Source organism: Eumetopias jubatus, unplaced genomic scaffold, assembly GCF_037043125.1.
Source record: "Eumetopias jubatus isolate StellerSeaLion01/CBP00866 unplaced genomic scaffold, mEumJub1_p1.0 scaffold_9, whole genome shotgun sequence".
NCBI lineage: Eukaryota > Metazoa > Chordata > Mammalia > Carnivora > Otariidae > Eumetopias > Eumetopias jubatus.
Genome location: NW_028274815.1, coordinates 107,546,422 through 107,558,737, shown reverse-complemented (window position 1 = coordinate 107,558,737; position 12,316 = coordinate 107,546,422).

Sequence of the window (12,316 nt, the reverse complement as noted above, 5' to 3'; positions counted from 1 at the left end):
CTCATGCCCAGGTTCAAACATTCTTCACTGTCTACTAGTTCCACATGCAAATTCTCTAAACTATCATAATAAGACTCTGCATGATTGTAATAGTGTTGCATGATGACAGATGGTAGCTACACTTGTCATGAATGTAGCATAAGGAATAAGCTTGTTGAGTCACATGCTGTACACCTGTAACTAATGTAATATTGTGTGTCAATTATACTTAAAAAAAAAAGATCCTGCATTATTTTCTATGAAACACTTAAGTTTACTATTAGCCTTCAGATTTCCAACATTGTATCACACTAGAATGTACTGGAGTTTTATAAACAAGAATTATTTTATTTTTTAGTGTTTGGCTTGTGCCTGATAAGCCAACTTCCCTCTTACACAGCTTAATACAGCTGTTTTGTTTTTTGCTTTTAGATAATTTCTTCTTTTAAAGCCTTTTCTGCAAGAAAAAAGCATCATATTTTCTTTGTAGTAGACACTCGGTAATTATTTTGAAAAGTGGATAGATGAAACAGTGGATGACTAAATGAATTTTAGTTATTCTCTAAGCTTGTGGAAATAGGCCCTCTTTCTGCTCTATGCCCATAGAATGAAATAGGCACACATTTACTACTAAATAATGGAGAATAAATAAATGAGTATCTTCCTGAATGTATGAAAGACTATGGGCTAAATAATACCTAACAAGACAATTATTTTTATAGTCCTTATTTGAGGGATCAAGTAGGTGATATTTGATAGTCTCTTCTTTAATAAGAACAACTCAAAATTATTTTTTCCTCTGAAAGTTTGTATTTCACATCCAAAGTAGATAACTTCTGCCCCTCTTACCTCCTTAAAGGAGTATACCTGTCATTTTTTTCCTTTCATCATGAAAAAATAATTTATGTAGTTAAATAAGCTCTGGGCAAAGAATTAATTACACAATGTGGACTATTTAGGCATTTAAATCTTGTAATTTTATATGTCCTAGAGCTGAGACTCATCTTACTGACAAGCAACATATGTCTAATGAAGATAATTTTTAGGCAAAATGTTTTCCTAAGAGACAAACCCTTGTTTCTAAGTCTCAGGTAATCCACAGCAAACACTGAAGTGTGCAGGGGTAGAGAGGGTGAAATCCAAGAAAAATAAAAAATTGGCCTCCTTTGTAGAATCCAGCTTAAATCCAGAGAATCCTCAATCAGGTTCTCACAGTGAGCCACATATATATGAAAACCAAATTGTTACACTCATATTAATTAAACTCTTCATGATGTTTATTTAGTAGACTTTTTAGAAACTCCAAATAATATGCCAATCATTTTGCCTCTCATCTTTGCCTTCGAGGTATTTTAAAAGAGATTATCTCTTGTGAAACATGTTGGCACTCATATCTGAAAAGATTTTGTATAAGTAGATGGCTAGAGTTCATTCAGAAGGAGAGATGGAAAAAAGCCATTTGGGTGCAATTCTAAAAAGATCTTGCAAAATCTCTCCTTGTGTTCAAATTCCCAGAGGGATAATTCTCTTCTCTGTCCTTCAACTTTTGGATATAGAACTCATGGGAAAAAAAGAAATGGCTTCATTTCCAAATGAGCATATCACCATTCTCTGTATTTTTTGTCAAGATATTGTTTTTAGCAGGGATTACGAGAAAAGTCAAAATTCACTCAGCTGGAGGTGTGCATAGATAATCCTTTCTCCTCTTCGTTTGAAGATGAAGGAAAATGTCGTCTTTTTTACTCAGTGAATGATCAGACACTGCTTTCTTGCTCCTTGAGGGGCTTTGGAAAACGATGGCTGCCATGGAGGGAATGTTCTTTTTGTCAGTTTTGTGGCTGGGCAGCTTCTATTATGGCTGATTGGAAAATCTTTGCCTTCTTTTTCCTTTCATGTATCTCTGCATGAACAGTAATATGCAACTAATAAAGTAAATAGGCCAGGGCAGAATGAAGACAAGCCCCAAACAAACTTTACAACTAATTCATCCTAATTAAAAGTTGGCTTCATTTCTACCACATGTAAATATGCTGGCAATGAAAACAAATACATATGCCATTTAGATACTGAGTTATTATTTTACATTAGTTTTCTTTGACCAGTGAATGCATGGGATTTGGGTTTTTTTATTTTTAATTTTATTTTACTTTATGACTTTTCTTTTGAGTCATCTACAGCATCAGTTTGATATGTCAACCTACTTTTGTGTGAGGGCTGAAACTCCCAACTTTTTTTTTTTTTAATTTATTTCCCTTTGTGGAAAACAAAAGCAATACCAGAGGAACTGCAGGGACATAAAAGGAAATTAGTCAAATTTGTTATGTTTTTGCCTTGGTGAAAGGAGTTTAGAGAAGATAAATAATGGGAACTCCATGCTTTATTCATGCTTTTGCATTATCAGTGTTACCATTTTCCTGCTGATTTTCCTTCCTCATTTTGCTACTATTCCATACCAGATCCATTCTATATGGCTTTCATACTTTAAATATGGAGAGAATAATAATTCCTGTAAAGGATGAGCTCTTCATTTTTGTCATTTAAAATAAAATACACACAAACATAAATGAATATATGTGACTCTTTTTCTAGTTACAATCTGCCACATCCCGTGTTAGTAATCCAGCCAGCCTACCATATGAATGCAGAGGCATGAGTGAGCCCAGACAAGATTAGATGAAACCAGCCCAGATTACCAGAACCACCCAGGTGACCCAAGCATTTGTGAAATAATAAATGGTGGTTGTTTTGAGCCACTAATTTTAGGGGGTGGTTCGCTATGCAACAATGTTGTAACAAAAGATCGGTGATACAGAGACCAACCAGGCGCTTCCATATTGTAGGCTACATGAATCTATTTAATGTGGCATTGCAAAAATGGGTACCATGACTAATTGGCTTCATTTTCACATACAGAAATTGTTAAGAGATGATTTCCTCCAAAGCAAAAAGAAATTGCTGTCTCTCCACAAGATGTAACACCAAAATATCTTCAAAAAGGGAGAGGTGTTTCTTGACATATTTAAGAAATATTTCATAAAATAGGAAATATCTGGAAATCTTGTACTGATTAAAATTATCTTCATCAAATTTTTGAAAATTCATTTCATGTGTATGTAACACATACTGACTCTTTGCTATTAGTATTTTGTTTATATCTCCTAAATTAAGTATCAGTACAAAGTCTGTTGGGCATAAACGCTAATGGGAACAATAGCCAAGTAGTTCACTCTGTATTTCTTCACTGGAATAAGTTTTTTAACATAGTATATACTCTGAGAAGGACTAACAGTGGATTTCAAAGAATATGAAATATAACATGTGATCTGAAATTAGTAGTAAATAAGAAAGAAAAGAAAAAAATGAGGATAGTTAATGAAACAAGAGATAGAAATGAAACAGATTTAAAAATGGGGCTCCTGGGTGGCTCAATCGATTAAGGCCATGATCTCAGGGGCGTGAGATCAAGCCCCACAGTGGGCTCTGCACTCAGCAGAGAGTCAGCTTGGGATTCTCTCCCTCTGCCCTTCCCCTCCATTCTCTCTCTCTCACTCTCTCTCTCAAATAAATAAATCTTAAAAAATAAAGTAAAATAAAAAATAAAAATAATACTAATATATTCTTTACAATTAATAAAAAGGGGCAATTGGCTGTCTCAGTGGGTGGCGCATGTGACTCTGGATCTCAGGGTCATGAGTTCATGTCCCACATTGTGTGTAAAGCTTACTTAAAAAATATGTAAATAAAAAGAAATTTTAAAAATTAATAAGAAGAGACCACTGGTTTACATGTAAGCCCTTTTAGCACCCAACTGAAGTAGGCAAACCTGAACCAGTTATACAATTCCCCACAACCATGGCTTAACAAATGTACAATTATTTTTGTATCAGACTACTACTTGAATCCAAAATGGAAAAACAAACAAACAAAACAGGCATTTGTGAGATGTTTGGTTGTTGAAAATATTAGAAGAAAGCAAATGTAATATATGACTGCTTAAGAAAGATAACATTTTTACTAAAAAGAAAAAAGAAACAGAAAGAAAAAAGTAAATGATACAATGGACAAAGAACATCCAGAGAAAATATAATTTCATAGAAGAAATTTAAAATAAATTTGAGCAAGTCTGTGTGTGTGTGTGTGTGTGTGTGTGTGTGTGTGTGACACCGAGAGAGAGAATATAACCAAAAAGACACAAAATTTGGATATGTAGCAGTTACAACATGTGATAAAAGGAATCTCTGGAAGAGAAAATAGAATAAAACATGGAGGTGAAACAATAATTATCAAGGAAATTATTTTTGAAAACTATCCTATCCAAAGTATATGCTATGTTAAATAACTGAATGACATAAGCATTAAGATTTAAGGTACCATAAACTGGGGAACAAAATATATATTTTTCAAATGCCTTTTATAATTCATGAATTTGGGCGCCTGGGTGGTTCAGTCGTTAAGCGTCTGCCTTCGGCTCAGGTCATGATCTCAGGGTCCTGGGATCAAGCCTCACATCAGACTCCCTGCTCCACGGGAAGCCTGCGTCTCCCTCTCCCCTCCCCCTGCTTGTGTTCCCTCTCTCGCTGTGTTTCTCTCTGTCAGATAAATAAATAAAATCTTTAAAAAAATAAAATAAAAATATAATTCATGAATTTGCAGAACATCAAGGATATGCAGAGCTATTAGAATTTCCAGAAAGAAAGTAATGACCTCTTACAAAGAAACAAGGATCAGACTGAAACCTACTTGACTGGCAACTTTGGATCTCAGAAAGAAATGTCTTCACTAATGTTTTCTCTGGTCTTAGAAAAAAAGAAAATATATTTGATCTAAATTCTAAGACAAGCCAAAGTATCAATTAGGGCAAAATTAGAGATATTTTTCAATATTCAAGGACTCAGAAAGGTTACTTCCCATATACTCTTTCTTACATTCTATATATACTTGACAGTAATAAAAGATTTTTAAAAAATCTACCCTAAAATGGGTTAGTTTTTACTGCCTTCTAAGTATGACCTAACCTATGACCTAAGTATGATGATTTTAGATTTACAGAAAAATAACTCAAATTGTCTATGTGGATTCATGAACATGGGTGATTTTATGTATCTGACAATACATCAGAATTTATAATATCTAGGGGAGAAATATACTTTTTAAAGGAAATCTTGGTTTAAAAGAGATTTGGGGGGCAGAAAAGGAATATTTAACTTGCTCAATAAACCACGGTTCTTAAGCACTTTTAAAACCACCTCAGCTGTACACTCAATAATTAACAGAATTCTAAGAGAGTATTTTCTGTTCATTATAATGGGCTCAGCAGGACCCCTGCTTACACATACTATTGTAAGTGGCTCCCATTACCACCCCTCTTGAAAGTAAACATATGGCGCCTCTTTTAACATTTCCTTTGTTTCCAGATTCAAACCAACTCTCCTTGTAATTATTTCAAATTGGTGGAATTGTAGTTCATTTTTTTCTTGAGCGTTTTATTAATTTTTTTTCATTATGGAAAAGAATGTGACTGCACATATCCTGGGAGTAAAAATTCAAGGAAATAATATCATCCAAGTTATTTCTGATGTCAAATCACATAATCCAGAAGTCAGGCTATAGTAAAACATAAAAAGAATAAGTTTTATTAAAAGCCACTCTAAGTTACAGGAAATTGCAATTAGTTGGGTGTATTACTAGACATTTCATAAGACATTTCCATGAGCTGTAAAGGCATATTTCCGGCCTTTTTATGACCCAGTACATTCTGAATACACTATATCTTAGTTAACAGATTTAAAGTTAAAATATGTTAATAGCAAATGTTATTAAAGTGTGTCCAGCCTATTTTTACAGAAAATGATGAAGCAAAGCAGAGTGGAACAAAATCATTTGGCCAATGGTTGGAGAAAAAAGTATAGTGTATATAAGAAAATTATGGCAAGAATCTGTCAATAAAATCTGTTAAAAGAAGTGGCTTTGCATTGTCAAGGGCAAGGCAGAAAATATTTTTCTAAATTAATGTAACATTGCCTTTTGTAAAAATTCAAAGTAATTTGCAGTTAGAAGGAAGAAGAGGGCACAATTCATTGTACATATGGTATGAATATAGGAAGCGTGTGCTATATATATTACATATACATATATAATATATATAGCATATGTAGGCATATCCATGTGTCCATGTGTGTATCATATCCTTTCTATAATGCTGCATGTGTAGTAAATATAAACATATGCTCGCCCATCCACATGTCCATTGACAAGAAAGAATTTAAGGCAATTGGAGGTTTTCATAGTTTTTTTAATAGTTTATTTGTGTGTTTTTATGACCATACCAATAAACAAATGCAGAGATCAATATTGTCAACACTCTACACCTACCACCCAGATTTAACAAATGATGTTGACATTTGGACACACTTGCTTTCACATGATCTCTTCTCTTAAATAAATACAATGTGGCAGATATAGCTGATGCCACCCTTACTCTTATTTCTTTCCAGACTTTACTTTCACACTGAAACTGCTGAATGTCAATCCCATCTAGGGTCTTACACTTTACTACCTTTATGTGGTCTATAAACGGTGGTATTTTTATGTGTCTTTTATTTAAATATATGTTAGCATCCTTATGTATTCTTGTGTTACTCATTTATTCACTCAATATTCCATTGCTCTATGGTATTCCATTATATAAACAGACCACAGTTTATTCACCCACGGATTTGCTGGTGGCATTTCGGTCATTAGCAATTCATCAATCTTTTAAATAATGATACAATGTCTACCTTTTTAAGCAGGCCTTCTTGGGCACATGTTTAAGAGTTTTTCCAGAGCAAATAACTCAAAGTTAAATTGTTGCATCACAGGCTGTAAAAATCTTTGTTGTGTTTTTCTGGGAATTGTCATAATGCTTTCAAAATAGTTACAGCCATTTACATTCCCATAAGAAGACAGTATGAAAGTTGTCATTTCTCCGCATCTTTACCAACACTTGCTATCAGTTTCCCCAGTATATGTATATTCATAGCACAATATAGGAAGAATATTTTTCTCTTTCTCCCTCTCCCTGCACCCTGCAAGGTGTGTGTGTGTGTGTGTGTGTGTGTGTGTGTGTGCGCGTGTGTATAAATACATACACATACAAATGTACATTTTTAGTTTTGGACAACTGGGTGGGTATAATACAAAAAGTTTTAACAAGAGAAAGTACAGGATAGCACAGGTATGAAATTATAAATCAACATTTGCACAGTCTCAAATTTTATTCTCCATCTAGATTTTGAAATGATTTTTATTACAACAATTTGTCAGTAAATAAGTTAAGTTTTAAGAAAAGTAGGAGATTTATTCAGGCTACCCTGCTTTTATGAAGATATTTGGGTCAGAATCTGTTTGTTCCCAGAGCTTGTTTTTCACTATCTGTGTGCGTGCGTGTGTGTGTGTGTGTGTGTGTGTGCGTGTGTGTGTGTCCTACTTTAGTTTATGAAATACTTCATATCATATTTATCTTGTAGGGAAAAAACTCTATTCAGATTTAAACTATGTTTCTACTGTGAGGCTTATACATGTTATCATGTAATCTAATTTTTCAGAATCTTAAGTATATTAACTCTCATTTTTAAAAAATAGGAAAACAAAACTTGTTTTGTTTTTGCAAAACAATCAAACATAAGTGATGATACAAGATTCAAACAGTTGTGCTTCCAAGTCTGTTGTTTTGAACTTTTAGTTCATTATGTTGGTTTGGTATGGTTTTGACTGAGACAACTAAGACAGTAACCTATAGGGACTTTGTTATATGAGAGGAACATTAGTTAAATGATTCATTTTAGAAAGGGCAAAGGACAGGGAATTATAGGCTTTCTAAGTCGGTGGCCTAGAAAAGTTGGGTCAGAGCTTCTGACTGGCCAATGAACTTGTAAGAGGCCGTATAGGGCTGGAGAACATGAGGAGGGGAATATAGCTCAAGGTGTATTTCTGATGTTAAAAGAGAAAGGGCATTTTCTTATCTGGACATGATGTCAGGAATTGACCCAGACGAACAAAAGAAAAGACAAAGCACTGTTTTTCCCTCATGAAATCATTAGAAAACCATCCCAGCCACCAGACACAATGGTAAATATGCTGCAATTTGCAATTTATTCTTCACTCTGAGTTATTGGAATTTTTCCCACATGCAATTTGCTTTGCCACTTAATGTTTGGCTGTTCAATGCAGAAGTCTCCAAGAGTCTTTGTGTTTCTTCTCGTTTTTCAATACTTGTGAGAACATGAGGTCTTAAGTACTGTTTGGGTAATTAATTGTAAATGCACAGGAGCAGCATTATAACAGAGTTTTTACAAGTGCTGGTTCTGGAATCCAAGTCCTGGGTGTAATCCTGGCTCTGATACCCGTGAGCCTAGAGACCCTGAGCTGTTTATTTAAATTCTCTCAGCTTTGGTTTCCCAATTTATGAAATGAAGAATTTTGGTGGTTCATGGTTCATGAAGAGTAGAGAAAATTAAGCAGATAGAGTAATTAGCAAAATGCCTGGCACCTAATAAGTATCTGATACATGTTAAACACAGTATTAACATCATTTGGAGCTATAACATTGCAGAGCTTTAAGTAGTAAGCTAACACACACACACACACACACACACACACACACACACACACACACAAATGCAAATAGCCACTAGAGTGCATGATATTACTGATCTTACTGAAGAGGGTAGAACACTTCAGAACTATAAATTGCATGTTGGCAAAGCCCACAGAGCAGGTGCCTGAAGAAAAAGGATTAGGGGATGTGTCAAAAGTTTTCAGTATCAAAGGAATTCAAGATAAAAGAGTTTCTAAAAACAGGGAATTTGTTTGGAACAAGATGATAAATTGTGTCTCCTTACTCCATCCCCATACTATTGAAATGACAGAAAAAAAAGTGTACAAGGGAAAATAAGGAAACAATAGGCACGGGAAAGATAAAGGGTATCGTCATTAGACCAGCAATTTTTTAGAAATTTCCAGTATATGGAGGATGGCTTGAGAATGAAGGAAACAACCCAATGGGAAAAAACATAACCCAAACTATAGGGAGCAAAAGGTTTTCGAGGCCATGAGAAGAATTCTTCCTAACAGAGCCTTAGAGGAACCCCAAAATTCAATAGGAACCAGAAAAGCCTGGGGTAATCATCAAGAAAGTTAAAGACTCAGTTCAAAAGAGATGTCTCTTTTTTACTTAAACTCAGAGTGTTTAGAGGCAGTATTGTCCCACCCCACCCCTCAGTACAAAGTCCCCTGTAAACAAGAATAATAATCAGCCTAATGCATGTCTTTGTCATGAATTTGGGACTGAAATGTTGAGCAGAGCATGAATCAATTACAGAAGGCTTTCTTCTGAAGGAAGAAAGCTCTTAATACCACTTTCAATTCGATGGGTCTGACACAGAAGACTGACAGAGTGGTTGTTGGGCTAGAAAATAGTTAACGTATAGCCACAGGGAGAGGTCAAGAGTGCTCACCCCTAGAAAAGAAGCTTCCTGCACCTAGTGTTCTGTGGTTAAATCCTGTCTGTCCGTCATGAGCCCTCCTAAAATTAGGACCTGACTATGCAAATAGGGATACTCACTGCACTGAGAAAGAACAATCCTGCTACCTATTTCATTTTTGGTCGTCAAATGGATATTTAATCATATATCCAAGAATCACTAAGCACTGGAATAAAGCAGAGATACCATTAAAGAAAGGGATCAAATAAGTTCTCTATGATTTAGCTTTCAGTGTTATTGAAAAGGCTGCTGTATCCATTAAGAAGAGATGCACAATGACAAACAAGCCATCAGCTTTCTTAGAAGTAATATATATTATCACAGAAGAATGTATGGACTGAGTTGCAGAAATGACAGTGGGGTAAGTTAGGAGGGGATTCTTAAAGAGTGAAATATGAAGTTCAAAAAATGGAATTTATGAAATAGAGTTAACAGGCATGAAGAACAACATCTCCCAACATCTAGAGAGCAGAGAAAGTTACTAGCTTCAACAAGGAAACAATTGCAAGAGCTAAAGAAATGTATCTCCAAGTTAAATCTTGAGATTATAAGGGTTTTATCAAAACCGAAACAGAATACCTGGGGAAGGAGTGAGACTTTTACCTAAAATACTTTTATTCTACCTCAGTAGTTCTTGTTATGTGAGAAAAAAAAAAAAACAATTTTAAGCAATTTTTTTACATTTGTTCCTAGCAGCCTCGTGTAATTCCTAATGAAAAGAAAGTCTAAGATATGTCATTAATGACATTAAATGTTTGGTTTTACCTAGCAAAGATAGGGCTCTGAACTAAGCAAAACATACCTGTGTACAAACTAACAAAACGTCTAAATGTATCAATATGCTGTTTACAAGAGACACATCTCAAAAATGAATGTATGGTAGAAGATATGAAAGTTACAAAAGAAGGTAATGGTGATAGTAAAAAAATTCAAAGTGAAAGTTATTAAATAGGTTAAAATGATATAACATGATATACAATTTAAGTTCACATTTTTACAACAGAATAGTATACATAATTCCAAACTAAAATTTTGAAAACCTGAATATTCATTTTTATGAAAAATGTTACCCAGAAGTACTCAAGAAGGAATAGAAAACATGAATAGAACACAAAAGGAGTTTCAAAAGTTGCCCAAGGGATATAAGGAGACTTGCACAAGGATGTCCATTACTGCTCTATGTGTAGTACTAAAGTGTTGGTCCCTCAAGGAGAGATTGGATAAATACACTTTGGTACATTTAAGTAGCACCAACATGAAGAGACAATAGATTAATCAATCACATGGATATGTGCCATAAAATATATTTCAATAAAAATAGTGTAATATACATGACATGTTGTCGTTTGTATAAAATGTCATAATATATGAACAATTATACACATATATCTATTTTTTAATTTCATAAAAGTGAATAAAAATCATAATTCAATTTCTTGATAATGAATACATTCACTAACACAGTGGTGGAATTCAATTTTGTAATGCATGGAACTTCAACAATATTTTCTCTTAAAAAATGTAAAGCAGAAGGATACAACGTGAAGATGTTATGAAGCTGATTAGTAGACACTTTTATTATATTATTTTCTATTAGCTTTTGTCTGTTTGAAATACTTACAAATAAGTAATACCTACCCAAAGGGAATCAATTATAAATTATTAGAATAAGTAATTCAATAAAGTGATCAGATACAAGCACAACATACACAAAATTAATATCTTTCCTAGTAAGCAGAAGTGATTGGCAAATGTGATGAAAACAATAAGTCCATTTGCAATGGAAAGAAAAACTTGAATTATTAGTAATTAGTCAAGCAGAAATTTACAACTAATAAAAAATCTGAACAGTTTCATGAAAAAAATGTTATTTCGAGATGGGAAAAATTATATTGTAAAATTTTCAGTTTTCATCCAAATCTTTGTATACAACGAAACTCCAAAATTCTTTTGTTTGTTTTTGTGGAATTCAATATATTTTTCTGAAGTAAATAAGAAAAAGCAATGTGTAAGAATCAAAATCATAATTTCAAAAGGATTTTATCCTTTTAGTATAGTTGATAATTTCATTCTAAAGTTAGTCTAGAGGAAGAATAATAATGAAGACATTTTTGATAAGCATGCATAATATAAGACCTGACTTATAAAATACACATTTTTAAAAACAACAATAATCGAAAGAATATTTATTGGAACATATACATACAAACAGAATGCTGAAAGAAAAGTAACAATCAAAAAGACCTACGTACTTATTGGAAAATTGCCTTTACCATGAGGAAGATAAATATCTCTTCTTGACACTATACTTAAAAATAAGTTCATTAAGATAATGACTACAGGAGCAAAATCTTATGGGTAGATGAGGGAAGATATATGATAGAGAACAAATGTACAAGGATTCGCCTTTAATTTTACAAGGTATTTTTCCATTGTAGTAAGAGAAAAGAATTAAGATACAAGAAGAATTTTAGATTCAGCGGTAGAAAAATGAGGAATCAAGGGGGCACATTTTAACCACAAATGCCCTCCCTTCCCTTATCTCATATTGTATCTGGTCTCAAAGGAAACACATTCAGTCCACAAATTTTCTCTTTAGCCATGTGCACAGGATGTAAGTCTGCACTGTCATGGACCACAGGTGAGAAGCCAAAGAGATTGTTGATCCACAAATTTATTTGTAAGCTCTAGAAGAATTAATAATTGTCTACCTATGACTCAAAAGGTAATACCTGAATTGTAGTACCTTTCATTTTCCTTGTGTTTTATGTCCTCTCTCTCTCTTTCTTTCTCAACAGTAAAGTTTTTAGTTC